Raw genomic sequence first — 18,489 nt, forward strand, 5'->3', positions numbered from 1 at the left:
TTATATAATTTGGATTTGAATCAGGGATGTTGCATTCCTTTTCTCCACACATTGCAGCTTTAAATCTGAACATTCAGGATTTACAGTTATTTAAAAGACTTTTTTTATTTTTTTATTAAACCTTTATTTATTACAGTCAATAGAGATACATGACATTTACATCATTACCAATCAAACAGGTCGTTACACTTATGGTATAGCAGCAGAATAACGTACAGTTCTGTGGGCTGGATCACCTCCTCATGGCTAGACAGCATAACAATGCGCAATATGCAGCAGGATGGGGACATCTGTAGCAGAGCACTGCGTACCTTGCAGTGAGGCATGCATTTATTGGGACAGATCATCTATCCATATAGGCAGATCAACTACAACCTAGCTAGGAACAAGCAATGAGCTTTAGAGGGGACGAGCATTAGACTATCCGAGGTGTGTGGATAAGACAGTCACTACCAGTTGGCCAACACCACCCCCGTTAGTCCTAGTGACCCCTGCTGGCAGCAAGGAGTGTGTCCCCTTGCCACCTCCAAATGTGCATATCGAATGTGGTACTCCGGATGGTGTTTGTCGCCAGGTGTTGCACGGTATCCAACCTTCTAGGGGCCACCCCTATATGTGCTTAGTCAGTGAGCCCAGTGTGCATGCAAATAAGAAAATCCCAACTTGATCACAGCATTAGTATATCAGGGGGGGCCCACGTCGCATGTCCCGCTCGTAGCGGCATATAACCTGCAGGCGTCCTATAGCCCTCTACCCCATGTCGCCGTCGAGCTGCCCGCCTCTTCACGAGCCGATAGTCTCTGTTCCCACCAACTAGGTGTCATGCAGTTGTATCCAAGAGCCCAATCGCATTAAGGCGCTCAGGACTCAGCTATCTGACCCTCATCCGTAGAGGTGTCACTGTGAGCCACCTGGGACATCCAGTAGAGCTGTATCGGGGACCATATATCTTTGGGCCTGCAACGGGCAGGCATTAATTCTGCATAAACGCCATGTTGGTCCTGGCAGTATGTGAGATCATCCATCCATTCTTTGAATTATGGCGCCCTGCCCCTCCCCCACCTGCAGGCTATTCTCCTTTTAGCTAGGAGCAACGCAATATCAACAAATCGTCGGTGCGACTTGGGTATGTCTTTGGTATACCCCAACACCATCAGCACCGGGTCTAGTGGAAGAGGGCTTGCGATCATGACCTGGATCGCTGCGTGCACCTGCGTCCAATATTCCTGTATCACGCCGCATTCCCAGGCCAGATGAAGGAAGCCCGCGCCTTCCGAGCGGCAGCGCGCGCACCTGTCATCGTCTGAGAGATTAAATCGTAGCTTCCTGACTGGCGTGTAATAAAATCTCTGAATATACTTGTAGTGGATGATTTTCAGACGACAGCTAGACGAGACGTTCGCCGTGACCGAGCAGCAATAATTCCATTGCTCCTCAGTGAGTTCGGCGTCCAATTCAGAGCTCCAATCGTCTCGCGCTTTGGACCTAGAAGGCGGGCGTTGCGCTCGGATGTTATTATATAGTTTAGAAACCATATGCCTCCCATCTGACACCAAGAGCACATGCAAGGGCAATACCACAGTTATTTAAAAGACTTAAAAGGCTTTTTCCACCCAAGGACTCTACACACTTCCCACATGACATATAACATAAACATATCAAGGTGTAGAAGTGTTAGCCTTTTCATTTTTTAAACCTGGTCTCTGTAGAACAATATCAGTTCTTGACTCACTAAACATTAGTGTTTTACGCCTGCACCCCTCTTGACAATGGGACATGAGTAATAACTGAAACTATGGAAATTTCATGTCTTCTTATTAATCATAGTTTTGTTCTTCAGCTGTTTGAACTTAAAGGGCATATTACATTATTACATTATTTTACTACATTAAATGTATATCTGTATAAAATAATCTGTATTATTTTATATCAGACGGTTTATAATTGGAACCTAGAATTAAACATGGAAGTCCACAAGATAAAGAAAGAAATGTTTACAATGCGAATCGGAAGGTTACTGTTTTTTATGGCATTCCTGGGTTACTGACGCACCTAGGATGGAACTTGGATTATGTTCATAGAAAGTGGATACAGTAACGATAGCTATATAATTTATGTATTGGCTACTAAATAATGAAGTAAATAAATGAGCTACACAAATTAAAGCCAAATTAAATTATGTGCTTGTTAGATTTGGTATCACTGAATTATTCCCAAATAACATGGGTATTTCTTAACAATCGGATAAACGAAAACTTAGGAAAAAAACAGACTAGTTATTAGTTAATATCAATAAAAATTATTTGTCCTGTAAAAGGCCTCTCCAGCACTTTGCTATTAACAAACCTAAATATGGACCACCAGTTTTTTTTTTAATACATCAGGATTTACAATTAATAGAAGAATATAGCTATTGCTGCTAGGACACCTGGCACACAGCAACACAGATATTGCAAAAATGCTAAATAATAACAACACTTAAAAATATGAATGTAACGGAATAGCATATGATGAATTAACCCATGTTTCTAATGTGCACTGGTGTTTTAAATTAGTGAAAATGTGTTTTGAAATATTTATAGAAGAAAATTGCAGGAATGTTAAAAAAAGGATTTGCTTTGTTGATTAAGTCCTTAAAATCACACCTGCAATTGGAAATTTTGTAAACGTTTGTTGTAAGAAAATCTGATTTTAAAATAATATGTTGCACTATAATGTATTAATGCAGAATTGATGGATGTATGACGTTACAACGCATGCTTTTACCACGCATGCTGTTACAACGCAGTTTTTACAACGCAAACCTTTACAACGCATAGCGCTTTGGGGTGCTGGATAGTGAATAGTTTAATTTACTATTCCAACTCCAGTCCCAATGGACTCTAGGGAAGGTGTTGGATAGTAAATTAAATCTATTCCCTATCCTAGAGCGCCCCCCAGCGCAATGCGTTGTAATGGTTTTCGTTGTAAAACCTGCGTTGTAAAAGCACTGCGTTGTAAATGTTTCGTTGTAAAGGATGTTTTCCAGAATTGATGTTTATATGGCAAATGTGCCTCAATAAATTCATTTTATTTTATGCAAACATATTTAAGTTAAAGAACAGTCTTTACTTGAAAAAAGTGGTATTGCAATGGAGCCCAAGGTGGCAACTACATATACAAATTTGTACATGCCATCATGTAAAAATATTTATATTCTGATAAAGTGTTATAGATACAGTGTGTCCTGTATTTATACCAAGGCAGGATCAAGAATATGCTAATAATCTACTACTCAACAGAACTTGCCCATATGCTTACTAATGCACACTGTTGTGTAACAATCAATTATTTTAATGCCAGAATATAGAGAGCGAACTTTGATCTTGAAACTAAACTTTACATATTTGTATATGTAGGATCCATAGTGAATGCCAAAGCAGTATTATGTTTATGTAAGCAAAAACTATGCTCAAACTTGAAATATGTTTTAATGCTGTATTCAACTGTTTGTTCACAGAAAGCAGAAGCAATATTCATTTTCACTTCAATGAAATGTTCCTTAGTATCTCACAGAAAAGAAACTACGAATATCTATGTCAGGAAGGTAAACACATTTATGTTTATGAAGGGTAAAACCTGGTGAAAGTATATTAATGGAAGCCTACTTCTAGATGTTTTATTACAGAACCATGGGTCTTGGGTTAAATGCCTGTGGTCTGATATTTGTGGGTAACCTGCAAGTTACAGATGTGAATCCTATCAAGTCCAAAGCTACCTTTCATCATTCCAAGTCTGATAAAAATGAGTTGGGTAACAATAACTTCTATTGTATAGAATCTCAGAGACAATTTCGTTTATGATGCAGACAATAGAAATGGTCAATATAATTACTATGTTTTGGGTGGGAAACATACTAGTAACCTGAAAGTGGGATGTGCTACTGATGGAGCAAGATTTCGCATATTACGCAACTTGCTTGAGTCATGAACCTCGAATCTGTTATAACCCGGTAACAAAATTGTATGTTGTACTAATTTTCCTTTATTTTTGAATGCGCGTGTATCTTAGTGATGCTTGCCTATGTGTTTTACTAATACGATTAATCTGTGTCCTTAAAATGGCCGCTGTTTGGAATGTTGCTTCTGCGCATGCGTTAGTCACACTCACGTGACGTGACGTAGTTGTAATTCTGGAGGGAAAGGGTGCGCATGCGTAATAGCCACAAGATGGCTGCTTATGTATTAACGTGGTGAAGCTCGTGCAGATGCTCTCGTGTTATTGTGTATTGCACTAATATAAAACCGCATAGTATATTTTTATAGTGATAAACCATAAGTACACAATCATGATGTGTAGTATATTCATTTATTTCTATGTTTTAATTTGTTTTCGCTTACTTTTCATGTATCACGATAACTGGGGGGTCTGACTATGACGAGAACCATTCTGACGGTCCCTTCTGCGCATGACACGCAGCCAGGGAGAAATGTCCTTGAGCAGTGGAACTCAGCCAGCTGGCAGCCACAGTCAAGATGCTCCTGCGAAAGCCACCTCTGACCTAGGAGGATGGAGCAAAATTTGTTCTTCATTTGTAACAATTGTAATTCTTCATTGTATTCTGTGAAACTTTTCGTGGGAACCCCAATCCTGCTAGGCGGATCCCTAGAATGTAAATTTGGGCTTACAATAGTCTGTTCTGATTGGTGTGTTAACCTAGCCTACTTTGGGACCAATCGAAATTGTGGATTCTGACACTTTGCAACATTTGGGGGGTGGTACACTGACCCCAAAACAGTATATCTAGCCTAGGTTCAGCTAGAGAAATTGTCCGACTTGTCTGAATAGCTGACCTGTCACTGACCCAACGCACTCAATAGGTGACTGAATTTACAGGGCGCTGCAGAGCACTCTGTCCGAAATTGACCATAGACTTTAAAGGTTTTACTAAACCTTAAGTGCTGGCGGAGCACTTTGCTGGGGAGTTCGCTAACCCAATCGGGGTTCTGACTGATAGCTGCAGAGAGGGTGGAGCGCAGGCGTTGCTTCCAAACTGCGGGTGCTGGTCGTGTCCTGGTGGTCCTCTCTTGATCCTAATCTGGTTTTCCTGTCCTGTCCTGGGTTGTCCATTCTGCACCTGCTGTCCCATTGATGACTGTCCTTCCTGGGGGTATTTCCTGTCCTTGACTGATCCGTGGCCAGGGTTGGTTTTCACACCATTCTAGGTAAATATATTGCTGAGAACTCTATACTGCACCTCCTATTTTTCTGTCTTTGCTTAAATAAAGACATTTCTTTGCATATGTTAATTTCCATGCTTTCCGCAACCTATGATGAAAGTCATTCAGTATATTTTTCTTAGCATGTTCCTATGTTTCCCTACCTTTTAGAGCACAATTCCCTCCATACTGTTTATGAATTTAGATGTGGTTTATAGTTTCTCCTAGAATCTATTTTTTAAGTAATAATATTAGAATTATAGCGTGTTCCACTTCTCACCCTTCCGATAGATGTATAGGATTCCTAATTTTCCACTCGTTTTCATGAAGTACGTCCCAATAGTATAATTCTAGTACATGCAATAAGTTTGCTCATTTATAGATGTCTATTCTTGAGTTTCAGTTTTAAGTCTACTTAGCGTGTTCCCTGTCGCACTATTTACAACTTAAATGATTGCCCTTACACTTTTCTTGTATGGTTATGTGCTTTTTGTTATCTTGATTATCGATTGCCTTTTAACTGTAAGCCTAATGCTCTCAGAAACTGATTTCTAGATAAAACCTTTAAAACTTTTCAGTTGTCCGTGGTCATTTTATGAATATCAAAGGTATTTAAAGATGGGTTTGTATTTTGTCTACCTCTTCTTCACAGCTAGCTCCCTGATCTATCATGGTTATAGGTACCCGTAACGGTGGATGGTAAGTCGGGTCCACTAGAAATAAATAGAAGTAAACAGGGTTGCTGATGGTAGGGTTGTGAGGTCGCCTGATTAATGTATATGGTGATTTGAAATCTATGGGCCCGAAACCTATATGGTGAAATTGTTGGTCGGGTGACCCACGATCTCTATCAGTAATTTTCTGGTAGCAGAGCTATGGTTAGGGACTAGTTAAAGTTAGGAAGGACTAGTTAAGCTAGATAAGTTGGATGCTGCTAGTAGAGAAAGAACTTTTGCTGCTAAGAGAGTAAAGATTTTAGGTGAACTGATCACTCACGTGAAATGCTTTGCTTTGGAAAATTATGAAATGTTTTAAATTGTTTTTCTTATTATTGTACTGATATATGATTTAACCCACTCGTTAAGTTTCTGTTACATGTTTGTTGGGAATCCCCGGGAAATTGAATAGCGAGTGGTGAAGAGAATCCACTTGCTTTGAGGTCACTTACTCCAGGAAGGTTAGTGCAGGTTAGGTAGAACTGGAAGCACTAACAAGGGTTTTCCTGAATATATGTTTGAATAAATGATTGCTACGAGATCATTGGCAAAACTTCTCTCGTGATCTAACCTAGTAAGAGTCACAGTGGAAGGAGTAGCAGGTTCGTCGGAGCTTGAGTGATAGCAAAGGGGTTCGCTGGTGAAACGTTGGACTTAGAATATATCCCAGAAAAGTGGATGAGTCTAAGGAAGTAACGGGTTCTCTAATGCTTGAGTGAAGGGTAGGCAGAAGAGATCTATCCGTAGTGTGTGAAAAGTAAATGGAAGTAGCTTACTTGCAGTGAAACAAATTCTTTCCTGTCTAGACACTTGAGTACAGTGGCGAATGTGTATTCGTTGTTAAATAACCAAGCACTAGCACTTTAGAAAGAAATTAAGTTTCCGTTACCTTGTGAAGGAGGGAGTCAGTCGCGAAGCTGCTCTGACGTCACTCTGGGCCGCGCTGGGATTGGTAGACGCAGCGGGTGTGTAGCGGAGCTGGAATTGTAAAGGAGGGGTGAGTGCCGAAGCGTGAGGACCTGTCTCACGAAAGGCCGCGCACCCATTGGTCGAGATTATTTGAATTCGTGCATTTCATTGGTCGCACGAAAATAAGAGACGCACTAGGATTGGGAGCGACTTGTAAACAAAGCCGCTCGACGAAGTCGTATGTGGCACACGTATACTCCGGAGACTAGACCTGATCCAAGATATCTGGGGTTTGGAAAGGATAAGTGGAAGACTAATAGATACGACATTATGTACGGAAATAAGAGAAAACTGTCCCTTGTAAATAAGGTGAAGAATTATTTTAAAAAGGACAAACCGATTAGAACCAGAGAAGGTGTTGTCATTCCGCCACCGAATACTCCCGCATCTTTCATGATGTTTGATAAAGGGTACCACTCGTGTGTATGGTTGGAAAATTGGGTGGAGTACACGAAAGATGACGGAGTATTGGCTTTTCCGTTAGAAGGTACATTCAATGGCAGAATTTTATTTAATTTGAGAACCCGAATGAATGACTTACATCCCAGACCTAGACTAACACAATACGAAGCACTAGAGGAATTGGAAATCGAAGCTTTTGAAAGGGATAAGCCCCGGATGGATAAAGGGTTGACAAAATTTTATCCGAAACTGAAACAAGAGACCCGTGACAAAAAGATGAAACAGTGGAGACAGAATATGATTGTGGAAGGACTATTTCCAATGATGCCAGCGGGTGGTCCTCCTGGGGGGGAGAAAGGGACAGAAAAATGTAAACATTGGGTGCCCATTGGAGAGTCGGATGATGAGTTGTTAGATGACCTGTTTTTAAGAAGCCCACCTCCTTATAATGAAGGACACCGACCTTCTAGTGAAGGGGATAATTCTCGAAGACCTCCGCCCCAGGATGAGGCCAGATCCGCAAGTGTAGGAGGGATATGTCAAATACCCCCCTATACCGATAGTTTAGGACCCATAGATACAAGAGATATTTATCCTAGAGTACCCGCTGGTGGAGAAGCGAGATACACACGCGAAAGAGACTTTTTTCCCAGATCTCCCTACGAAGGTGAGGCAAGACCATCCAGTTCAGGAATGCCGTTCCTAAACCCTCCATATGAGGAAGAACCTAGATCCCTAGGCACAGGTACTTTGCCCCCAAGACCTAGTTATGGTGAAGGACCCAGAGAGACACCTCCCACTGCCCCGAGTTCTGCTCCAACTTTAACCCCACAAGTATTACATGACAATTCAGTCGAAAGGATATTGGAGGACAGAGAACGAGAGGCACTAGCTAAGCAGAGAGCTGAAATAATTCAGAGGATTTCCCAGTTAAATGCAAGTCCTGAGTCTTTAACAATCCCGGTTACTATTGGACCAGTGGTTCCATTGTATGGGGACCGACAGGGAAGTCCAAGAACTCCAGTTATTACCCCAGTTGTAGCCCAACCGAGATCAGAGCCCTTAATTGTAGATGACTTAACAAGTGAGTGTGAGACTGAAGTCTCGCTAATGGATCTGCCCATTAGAGAAACAGGAAAAAGGATGCAGAAAAGACATAATCCTTTCAATACGAGGGAGATTCAAATGGAATCAGCTTCGGGTACTAGGAGCGTCACGGTAGTAACTCCTGAAGAAATTGAGAGATGGAGTCGAGAATTAGAAAAACAAACTCTTCAGTCGAAACCTCTAGATCTCTACAAACTGAGAGTAGAAATAGAAGAACTTATGGCAGGAAATGTAGGATTAGATCGATTAAATACCTACTCAGAAGAAGAGCTGTTGTTTATCTGCAAGAGCCTTACTCGAAATGCCAGGGTACTCCATGAAAAACTAACTGACACTGCAGCTAGTATGGGAATAGATATCTCGAAATCAAAACCTTTGCAAAAACCGTACAGAGCAGATTTCTCAGACAAGGATCTGGAAAACCTGAACATGTCAGGGAAGAAGGCACAGGTCAAAGAGTTATTGACAGTATTACAGAAATGGGGAGATGTGGACAGGTGGAAAGCCAGGTGGGCCAAAAAGAAAGAGGAGGCTAGATCTAAACAAGTGACTCCTCAATTCGTTCTAAAAGAAGCTGATAAACCAGAACAGTTATGTCCTATGCGTGAAGTGCCAGGTGGAAAATACGTACATGTTCCATGGTCCAGACAGGATATTGTGTCCTTTACAAATGATTTCCCAAAATTACGAGAGAAGCCTGTGGACTGGTACAGGCAGGTGGAAAGGTTTGTAAAGGTTCAAAAATGCCTGTGGAAAGATTTGGATGGGTTCTTTGATATTGTGGTTCCGGTCGACTTATGGACCGAGTGTAAAATAGCCATAGCTTGGCCTAATGAGGAGTACCCGAGGGACTCTAGAACAGGGGAACCCTCTAAAGAAGTGATGAAAAAATATGAACAAGTAATTCAACATTTGAAGCTAAAGGTGCCCGCAAAGGAAACTGATTGGACCAAAATAGATAGAACCACGCAGGAAAGGGACGAGACTGTGCACTCCTTTTATGAAAGACTGTTACAGGTGTTTAAAACATACAGCGGCATAGATAACATCGAGATGAAGGATATGACACACTTCATTTACAGGTTTGTAAACGGTTTAAGATCCGAAATTTGTCAGTGGATCAAAGATAATAAAATATGTTGGCAGTCTAAGAAAATAGATGAGGTCCTACGGTATGCAAAATACTGTGAGGACGAGATGGCAGATAAGAAAAAGGCACTCAAGGAAAAGGTGATGTGGGCACAAGTAAAGCTCGCAGAACAGCAGGAAAAGCAATTAAGTAAATTGAGTAAGAGTACCCAAAATCAAGGCCCTGGGGGTGGGGGAAAGCCCAAAGTAAAAATGAGCAGAGAAGAAGCTAAAAAGAAATTTCCCTGCCACCAGTGCGGGGAAATTGGACATTGGAGAGACGAGTGTCCATATTTACAGCATGATAATACCCAAACCCCTGATTTAATTCCACAGACGCAGAATGAAAAACCAAGAAAGACCCAGCAGCAGGTAAAAACAATCCAAGTGCCCCGAGCGCCAAAAACGAATATTAAGGGAAAATCACCGCAGGGTGACGACATAGAAATCTGGGGAGGCAATGAGAACAGAAATGCAGCAACTTCGCAGTATTTGTTAAATGACACTTTTCTCTGTGACGACCAGTACTGACGGGGCCTGAGAGGGGAGGACGAGGAGTGTGTACTTGGCGCCTCCTTGCCGGTAGACCAGTCAGGGCCATACATTGAAGGAAAGGTTGATGGAAATGATGTCACCTTTCTATTGGACACTGGTGCCACCCGTTCTACTGTGAGAACAGCGGACGTTCCAAACCTACCCCTCTCGGGAGAAGAAATCCAGGTAGTAGGTGTATCTAATCAATTGATTAGTACCCCAGTTACTGAGCCCATGGAGATCACCATAGGGAACTTTAAAGAAATGCATAGATTTGTCGTTTGTGACACTAGTCCAGTAAACTTACTGGGACGAGATTTGTTGTGCAAAATGAACTGTACTATCTTTTGCACACCAAAGGGTGTCGAAATTCAGACCCCAGACGAAGATGGCATCTACAAGTTAATGTTAATAAGACCTGACTCAGAAATTAAACGAATGACTATACAAGACTTACCTGAAGAACTTCAACAGACAGTGAAACCAGAAGTATGGGACTTTACTGGAAAGGATGTAGGATTAATGGCAAATGTAGATCCCATACAAATAGCCATGAAAGAAAATGCAGTTTACCCCAATACCAAGCCTTACAGAATGAGTGCCGAAGTGAGAGCAGGAGTTGCCATTGAAATACAGAAACTGCTAGAAGCAAACATCATACAAGAAGTGATGAGCAGCCCGTGTAATTCCCCCATAATTGGAATCAAGAAACCTAGTGGCAAGTACAGAGTAGTACAGGACCTGAGAAAGGTAAACAAGATCGTTGTTCCTTGCTGTCCTATTGTCCCGAACCCCGCAGTGATCCTGTATCAGATTCCTTGGGATGCTGAGTGGTTCACTGTGATAGACCTATGTCACGCATTCTTTTCGATCCCATTGCATCCAGACAGCAAATTTCTTTTCTCATTTGCTTTCAATAGTCACGTGTACGTTTGGAATAGGGTCCCCCAAGGGTACACCGAAAGTCCCTCTATCTTTAATCAGATCCTGAAAAAGTGTCTTGAATCCTTAGTTTTACCTGGAAACTCTGTTTTGGTGCAGTATATTGACGACCTATTGGTGGCGTCTAAAAGTCATAGGGATTGTGTAATTGACACCATTGCTTTACTGAATCACCTAGGTGAAAAGGGACATAAAGTGGCCCCTGAAAAATTGCAGTTCTGTTCAAAATCAGTGAAATATCTGGGGCACCAGATCGAAAAAGGCATCAGAAAAGTCACTTCAGAGAGAGTCAGAATAATTCAAAAGATGCAGTTACCCCGTACTCAGAAAGAGATCAGAATGTTCCTTGGGGTTGTAGGTTACTGTAGGCAATGGATTGTGGGATTTGCAGTCCTAGCAAAGCCTTTGATAAAAATGACAAAGAAAGGAGCAAAGGACCCAGTTGAATGGGATGATGAAAGCTTAACAGCATTTACTAAATTACGAGATTGTCTGTGTACAGCCCCTGCTTTAGGCATGCCTGACTATTCTAAGGAGTTTGCCCTGTTCTGTGACACACAAGACAATTGTGCATTGTCAGTCTTAACCCAGGAGCATGGGTTGATTAGACGCCCAGTGGCATAATTTTCTGCCACTTTGGATCCAGTGGCTGCTGGATTACCTGGGTGTCTGAAAGCGGTAGCTGCCACTTGCACGAGCTTAGAGCAGAGTGAATCCATTGTAATGGGACATCCTGTAACTGTGTATGTTCCACATGCAGTTGTAATTTTACTGACCCGAACCAAGACTCAGTATCTCACCCCTAGTCGGCTGACTAAATACGAGAGGATTCTCGTGGGTGCTGCAAATGTAGTTATTACTCGGTGTAATATCCTGAACCCAGCCACCCTACTCCCTGACTCAATGATTGTAGAAGATGAAGGAGAGAACGAGCATGACTGCATTGACCTGACAGAATTCAGTACTAAACCCCACCCAGACATTAAGGAAACACCTTTGCCTGTACATGATGAGGAGTTCTTTGTGGATGGCTCATGTATGAGACACGAACTTGTAGGCCTAAGCGCTGCTTATGCTGTAGTCTCTTTAGACAGCATTAAAGAAGCATCATGTTTATTTGGAGTAAAGTCTGCACAAGTAGCCGAATTGATAGCATTGATAAGAGCTTGCAAATTGGGAAAAGACAAAAGAATAACAGTGTATACTGACAGTCAGTACTGTTATGGGGTTGTGCATGACTTTGGCCAATTATGGCTACAAAGAGAATTCCTGACTTCATCAGGTACCCCCATTCGAAATGGAAGGGTTGTACAAAATTTACTGGAAGCAATCCAATTACCAAAAGAATTAGCAGTGGTCAAATGTGTTGCCCATAAAAAAGGCCTTGACGCTGTATCTTTGGGAAATGATTTTGCTGATCAAGTGGCAAAACAGTGTGCTAAAGATCGCATGTCCATAAATATCAAACTGGGAGGGACTGGAAACAGCTGCCAACTTATGGTGTTTGAAGAAGTGCCTACCTGGGATGAGGTGAGAGATTGGCAGCATGCTACACCATTGAAAGAGCAAGAAAGGTGGAGAAAACTTGGCTGTCGACCGAGAAGTGAGGATGGTGTCATTGTGGGCCCAAATGGTATGCCTGTGTTACCTAGACACCTGCTTGCCTCTATGGCCAGATTGATACATGGAAATTCACACATTGGTAGGGATGCCATGGTTCTGGTTTTCCAACAAACCTGGTACAGTCCAAAGTTCAGGAAAGTAGCAGAATCACTCTGCCAGAGGTGCTTAACATGTCAGCAGTTCAACGCTGGTAAAAGAACAGTAGTTGAACTGGGGAAAATTGGAAAATCAGGGGGTCCCTTTGTGAGAATACAGATTGACTTCATCACCATGCCTCGTTGTGAGGGAAAAAGATATGTCCTTGTCATTGTCTGCCTGTTTTCAAAATGGGTGGAAGCTTACCCTGCCAAACAGAATGATGCCATAACCGTAGCCAAAATGTTACTACGAGAATTAATACCTAGGTTCGGGGTTCCAGTCACTATTGAATCAGATAGAGGTGGACATTTTCAGAATGAGGTAATCGATCAGCTCTGTAAAGCATTTGGAATCACACAAAAGCTGCACTGTGCATATCGTCCAGAGGCTTCTGGAGTAGTAGAGCAAATGAATGGCACCATAAAATCAAGATTAGCAAAGATGTGTGACTCTACTGGCATGAACTGGATAAATGCTTTGCCTCTTGTACTGATGGGACTCAGAAGTATTCCAGACCGAAAAACAGGCCTGAGCCCCCATGAGATCCTGATGGGAAGAGTGATGAGACAAGCATGGGTACCAGGATACAAACTGTTAAGCATTACTGATGATTTGGTACTTGAGTACTGCAAGCAACTAGGTGACCAAGTGCGTTCTATCTCTCGCCAGATTGGGGAAGACGCCGTCGCCAACCCGACAACTCCAGTTCACAAGTTGGTTCCTGGTGACTGGGTTAGAATCAAGAAGCATACTCGTTCGAGTTGCCTTGCACCGAGGTGGGGAGAAAAGCGCCAGATAATACTGGTGACCACGACAGCGGTGAAGTGTGCTGGCGTTCCAAAGTGGATCCATGCCAGCCATACACAAAAGGTGATTCCAGACAAAGAACCTGGAGCTGAAGGTTGTCCAGCTGAGGGGTCTGCAGACGTTGGTCCTGAAGTAGCTGATGACGAACAACCGAGCACCAGTCAAGAAGATTGGATACCCTTAATCGACCTGACCGAAGACCCAATCAGAACAAGAGAGCGAACCCAAGAAGATAGAGAGTGGAACAGAGAGGACGAGATAGGCACTGGCGAAGACCCTCAGATCATTGAGATTCACGTCAAGTCTGAGGACGAAGAGGAAGGTCAGACAGGGACAGAACAGGTGATTGACACACCTCCACTAACTCCTGAAATTGAGAAGGGTCAGACTAGAACTAGTGTAAACGTTCGAGCAGAAGAAAATCAAGAGATCGAAGTGCTTGAACAGGATCAGATAGAATTAGAAGAACGTGTTCAGGACACAGAAACAGAGACATTCGAAAGCCAAACCCAAAATTCACCTGAACCAGGCCAGCTTAGTAACCAGGCAGAAGAAATAGATACAAACCTGGGACTAGTCAGACAGGAAGGGAAGAGACAGAAGCAGAAGTACCACAGACAAACGATAATAAAAGAGCGTTTGAAGAAAGCCAAATCACAGTGCCAACTAAAAGACTCAAGAAAAAGAAACATATCGAACGAAGATACATTAAAAGACTGAGACTGAGAATAAAAACAGTAGAAGAAAAACTTGCAGAAAGAAGGAAAAGTCCTCGAATTGCAGAACAAACTGGAGAAAGCTCCAAAAGAAGGAGTGATCGAATAAAAAGACTGAACGAAAAATACCAAGATCCTGAATGGACATTTTTAATTTTGGAGGATTTTGCGGATCTTGATATAACTGACCAAAGTGAGGGAGAACCGATTGCTGATCAGTCTACAGAAGAGGAAGACGAATTAACCTGAAGTTGCGCAGAGTAAGCTAACTGTGCAAAGTTACAAAGAGGGGTTGAAAAATCTTCTTCTGAACGAAAATGTCTGATTCAAACGTGAATGGAAGGCCTAGACGCAGTTGTTGCAAAACATGCTGCCGAGTATGTATATGTAGCATAGTTATAGTGATATTAATTTGGATAGGACTAACAGTTTTCATTCCTTATATGGTAAGCAAAAATACTAATATTGACCCTTCTCAGACTGTGACTACTGACATTGAAGAACTGACAACACGAAGTGTAGAAAGACGTGAAAAAGCACTCAGACAAACAAAACAAGACTTAGAAGCATCAGATGAGGAAGGACTACATTATCATGGAGTAAAGGACCAGACTCATTTAAATGTTTTCGCAAACCTGTTAGTACACTATGTAGAAACTATGGAGATAGAAGACTGCTATGTCTGCATGAAGCTACCTACTTCTGCAGCTGAAGGCGTGACTTATCATCACCTACCTTTGACTTATGGAATTTCCTGTAGTATTTTGGCTAGTTTATTTTACAAAAGAGGACCGTTACAGTACTACTATTCTAATTCAGACGTGATATTTTCTGAACTTCCTATACGTGGAAATCTGAACCCTGTACATACCAAAAGTGACGTTACACGTTATATGGGAGAATACTTTCTGACTATAGGTACCATAGACTTGAATGAAGCACACAGAGATAACTTGACCTGTTCATTACATGAAAAAGAAAAAATATTTCTAAACATGGCAGAGAAAAGAAGGGAGAGTTTCAAAAGAAAGGCTAATGACAAAAGACAGAAAACTCCTAAATGGGCTGAAAACATGGAAAGCACCTCAAATGGTGGGGCTGGTCCTGCTTTGTTGCTGGATTTCGAAAAGAAAGGGAAACTCTGTCTTCACCGCGAGAAGACTAGTTATTATAACAACATTTTCATTGGTTCCAGTCAATGTGAACACAATTACAAGGTAATTGGAGGTTGGGGTTTCAAAAATGGGTCAGAACCTGTGTTTCCCGGAATTTATTATATATGTGGAGACAAGGCTTATTTCAAATTGCCGGATCACTGGTATGGAAGCTGCTACTTTGGCATTGTCTTCCCGAAAATATACCATGTGAAGGAAATTGCTGGAAGCAATGAAAACACTAATGGCTTAGTGCGTAATAAAAGAGAAAGCGTAGGAGAAATAATGGGTAGTATTTTTAGTGCACTGATACCTGGAGTGGGGGTGGTTCTGAACACACACAGAATTTGCAAATTATCCACGATAGTGGATGTGCTGTCTACTGACACAGCTCATGGATTCTTGCTGGGGTTAATACCGAAATGGTTGCGATCAGATCAATGGTTTTGCAGAACAGACTTGCGCTTGACACCTTATTAGCAAAAGAGGGCGGAGTCTGCCGGATGCTGAAGGCGCAACATTGTTGCACTTACATACCGGACAAAAGTGTACAGATTAAAAGATATGTGAAAAACATTACTAATTTGGAAAAGGAACTCAAACCACTGGAGGTTGACAGTGCCTGGAAGAGACTTGTCGATGGTCTCTCCAATGTAGGTCATTGGTTTGCTAATTTAGGTAAAAGTTTATTGTTTAAGGTACTGATGCCAATTGGAGTGATAGGTCTCATCATTTTCCTCATATTCGTCTGTTGCAAATGTCGCAAACACACAAAGAAATACACGGTGGATAGAAGGGGTGTGAAACGGAGTATGGATGAGCTTGAATTGGAAGAAGTGAATATTCAGATTTACAAGAAGGTTAAAAATTCTCACCCTAGCAAAGATGTGAAAGAGAAATTGAATCGCTTGTTGGAAGAGATTGAGATGCATAAAGTGTGAGAAAAGTTGTCATCTGGTTCCATTTTTATTTGTGATGATAGTAAATATCATCAAATAGGGGATTGATAGAGCAAGATTTCGCATATTACGCGACTTGCTTGAGTCATGAACCTCGAATCTGTTATAACCCGGTAACAAAATTGTATGTTGTACTAATTTTCCTTTATTTTTGAATGCGCGTGTATCTTAGTGATGCTTGCCTATGTGTTTTACTAATACGATTAATCTGTGTCCTTAAAATGGCCGCTGTTTGGAATGTTGCTTCTGCGCATGCGTTAGTCACACTCACGTGACGTAGTTGTAATTCTGGAGGGAAAGGGTGCGCATGCGTAATAGCCACAAGATGGCTGCTTATGTATTAACGTGGTGAAGCTCGTGCAGATGCTCTCGTGTTATTGTGTATTGCACTAATATAAAACCGCATAGTATATTTTTATAGTGATAAACCATAAGTACACAATCATGATGTGTAGTATATTCATTTATTTCTATGTTTTAATTTGTTTTCGCTTACTTTTCATGTATCACGATAACTGGGGGGTCTGACTATGACGAGAACCATTCTGACGGTCCCTTCTGCGCATGACACGCAGCCAGGGAGAAATGTCCTTGAGCAGTGGAACTCAGCCAGCTGGCAGCCACAGTCAAGATGCTCCTGCGAAAGCCACCTCTGACCTAGGAGGATGGAGCAAAATTTGTTCTTCATTTGTAACAATTGTAATTCTTCATTGTATTCTGTGAAACTTTTCGTGGGAACCCCAATCCTGCTAGGCGGATCCCTAGAATGTAAATTTGGGCTTACAATAGTCTGTTCTGATTGGTGTGTTAACCTAGCCTACTTTGGGACCAATCGAAATTGTGGATTCTGACACTTTGCAACATTTGGGGGGTGGTACACTGACCCCAAAACAGTATATCTAGCCTAGGTTCAGCTAGAGAAATTGTCCGACTTGTCTGAATAGCTGACCTGTCACTGACCCAACGCACTCAATAGGGGACTGAATTTACAGGGCGCTGCGGAGCACTCTGTCCGAAATTGACCATAGACTTTAAAGGTTTTACTAAACCTTAAGTGCTGGCGGAGCACTTTGCTGGGGAGTTCGCTAACCCAATCGGGGTTCTGACTGAAAGCTGCAGAGAGGGTGGAGCGCAGGCGTTGCTTCCAAACTGCGGGTGCTGGTCGTGTCCTGGTGGTCCTGTCTTGATCCTAATCTGGTTTTCCTGTCCTGTCCTGGGTTGTCCATTCTGCACCTGCTGTCCCATTGATGACTGTCCTTCCTGGGGGTATTTCCTGTCCTTGACTGATCCGTGGCCAGGGTTGGTTTTCACACCATTCTAGGTAAATATATTGCTGAGAACTCTATACTGCACCTCCTATTTTTCTGTCTTTGCTTAAATAAAGACATTTCTTTGCATATGTTAATTTCCATGCTTTCCGCAACCTATGATGAAAGTCATTCAGTATATTTTTCTTAGCATGTTCCTATGTTTCCCTACCTATTAGAGCACAATTCCCTCCATACTGTTTATGAATTTAGATGTGGTTTATAGTTTCTCCTAGAATCTATTTTTGAAGTAATAATATTAGAATTATAGCGTGTTCCACTTCTCACCCTTCCGATAGATGTATAGGATTCCTAATTTTCCACTCGTTTTCATGAAGTACGTCCCAATAGTATAATTCTAGTACATGCAATAAGTTTGCTCATTTATAGATGTCTATTCTTGAGTTTCAGTTTTAAGTCTACTTAGCGTGTTCCCTGTCGCACTATTTACAGTTTAAATGATTGTCCTTACACTTTTCTTGTATGGTTATGTGCTTTTTGTTATCTTGATTATCGATTGCCTTTTAACTGTAAGCCTAATGCTCTCAGAAACTGATTTCTAGATAAAACCTTTAAAACTTTTCAGTTGTCCGTGGTCATTTTATGAATATCAAAGGTATTTAAAGTTGGGTTTGTATTTTGTCTACCTCTTCTTCACAGCTAGCTCCCTGATCTATCATGGTTATAGGTACCCGTAACGGTGGATAGTAAGTCGGGTACACTAGAAATAAATAGAAAGGAAACAGGGTTGCTGATGGTAGGGTTGTGAGGTCGCCTGATTAATGTATA

General features: G+C 41.7%; 1 protein-coding gene across 1 annotated transcript in view; it reads right to left on the reverse strand.

The window, feature by feature from the left end:
* NUP210L (nucleoporin 210 like) overlaps positions 1-18,489 on the reverse strand; it is a 444,253-nt gene that overhangs the window by 64,112 nt on the left and 361,652 nt on the right. The window lies entirely within an intron of this gene.

This window comes from Lissotriton helveticus, chromosome 12 (genome assembly GCF_964261635.1).
Source record: "Lissotriton helveticus chromosome 12, aLisHel1.1, whole genome shotgun sequence".
Taxonomy (NCBI): domain Eukaryota; kingdom Metazoa; phylum Chordata; class Amphibia; order Caudata; family Salamandridae; genus Lissotriton; species Lissotriton helveticus.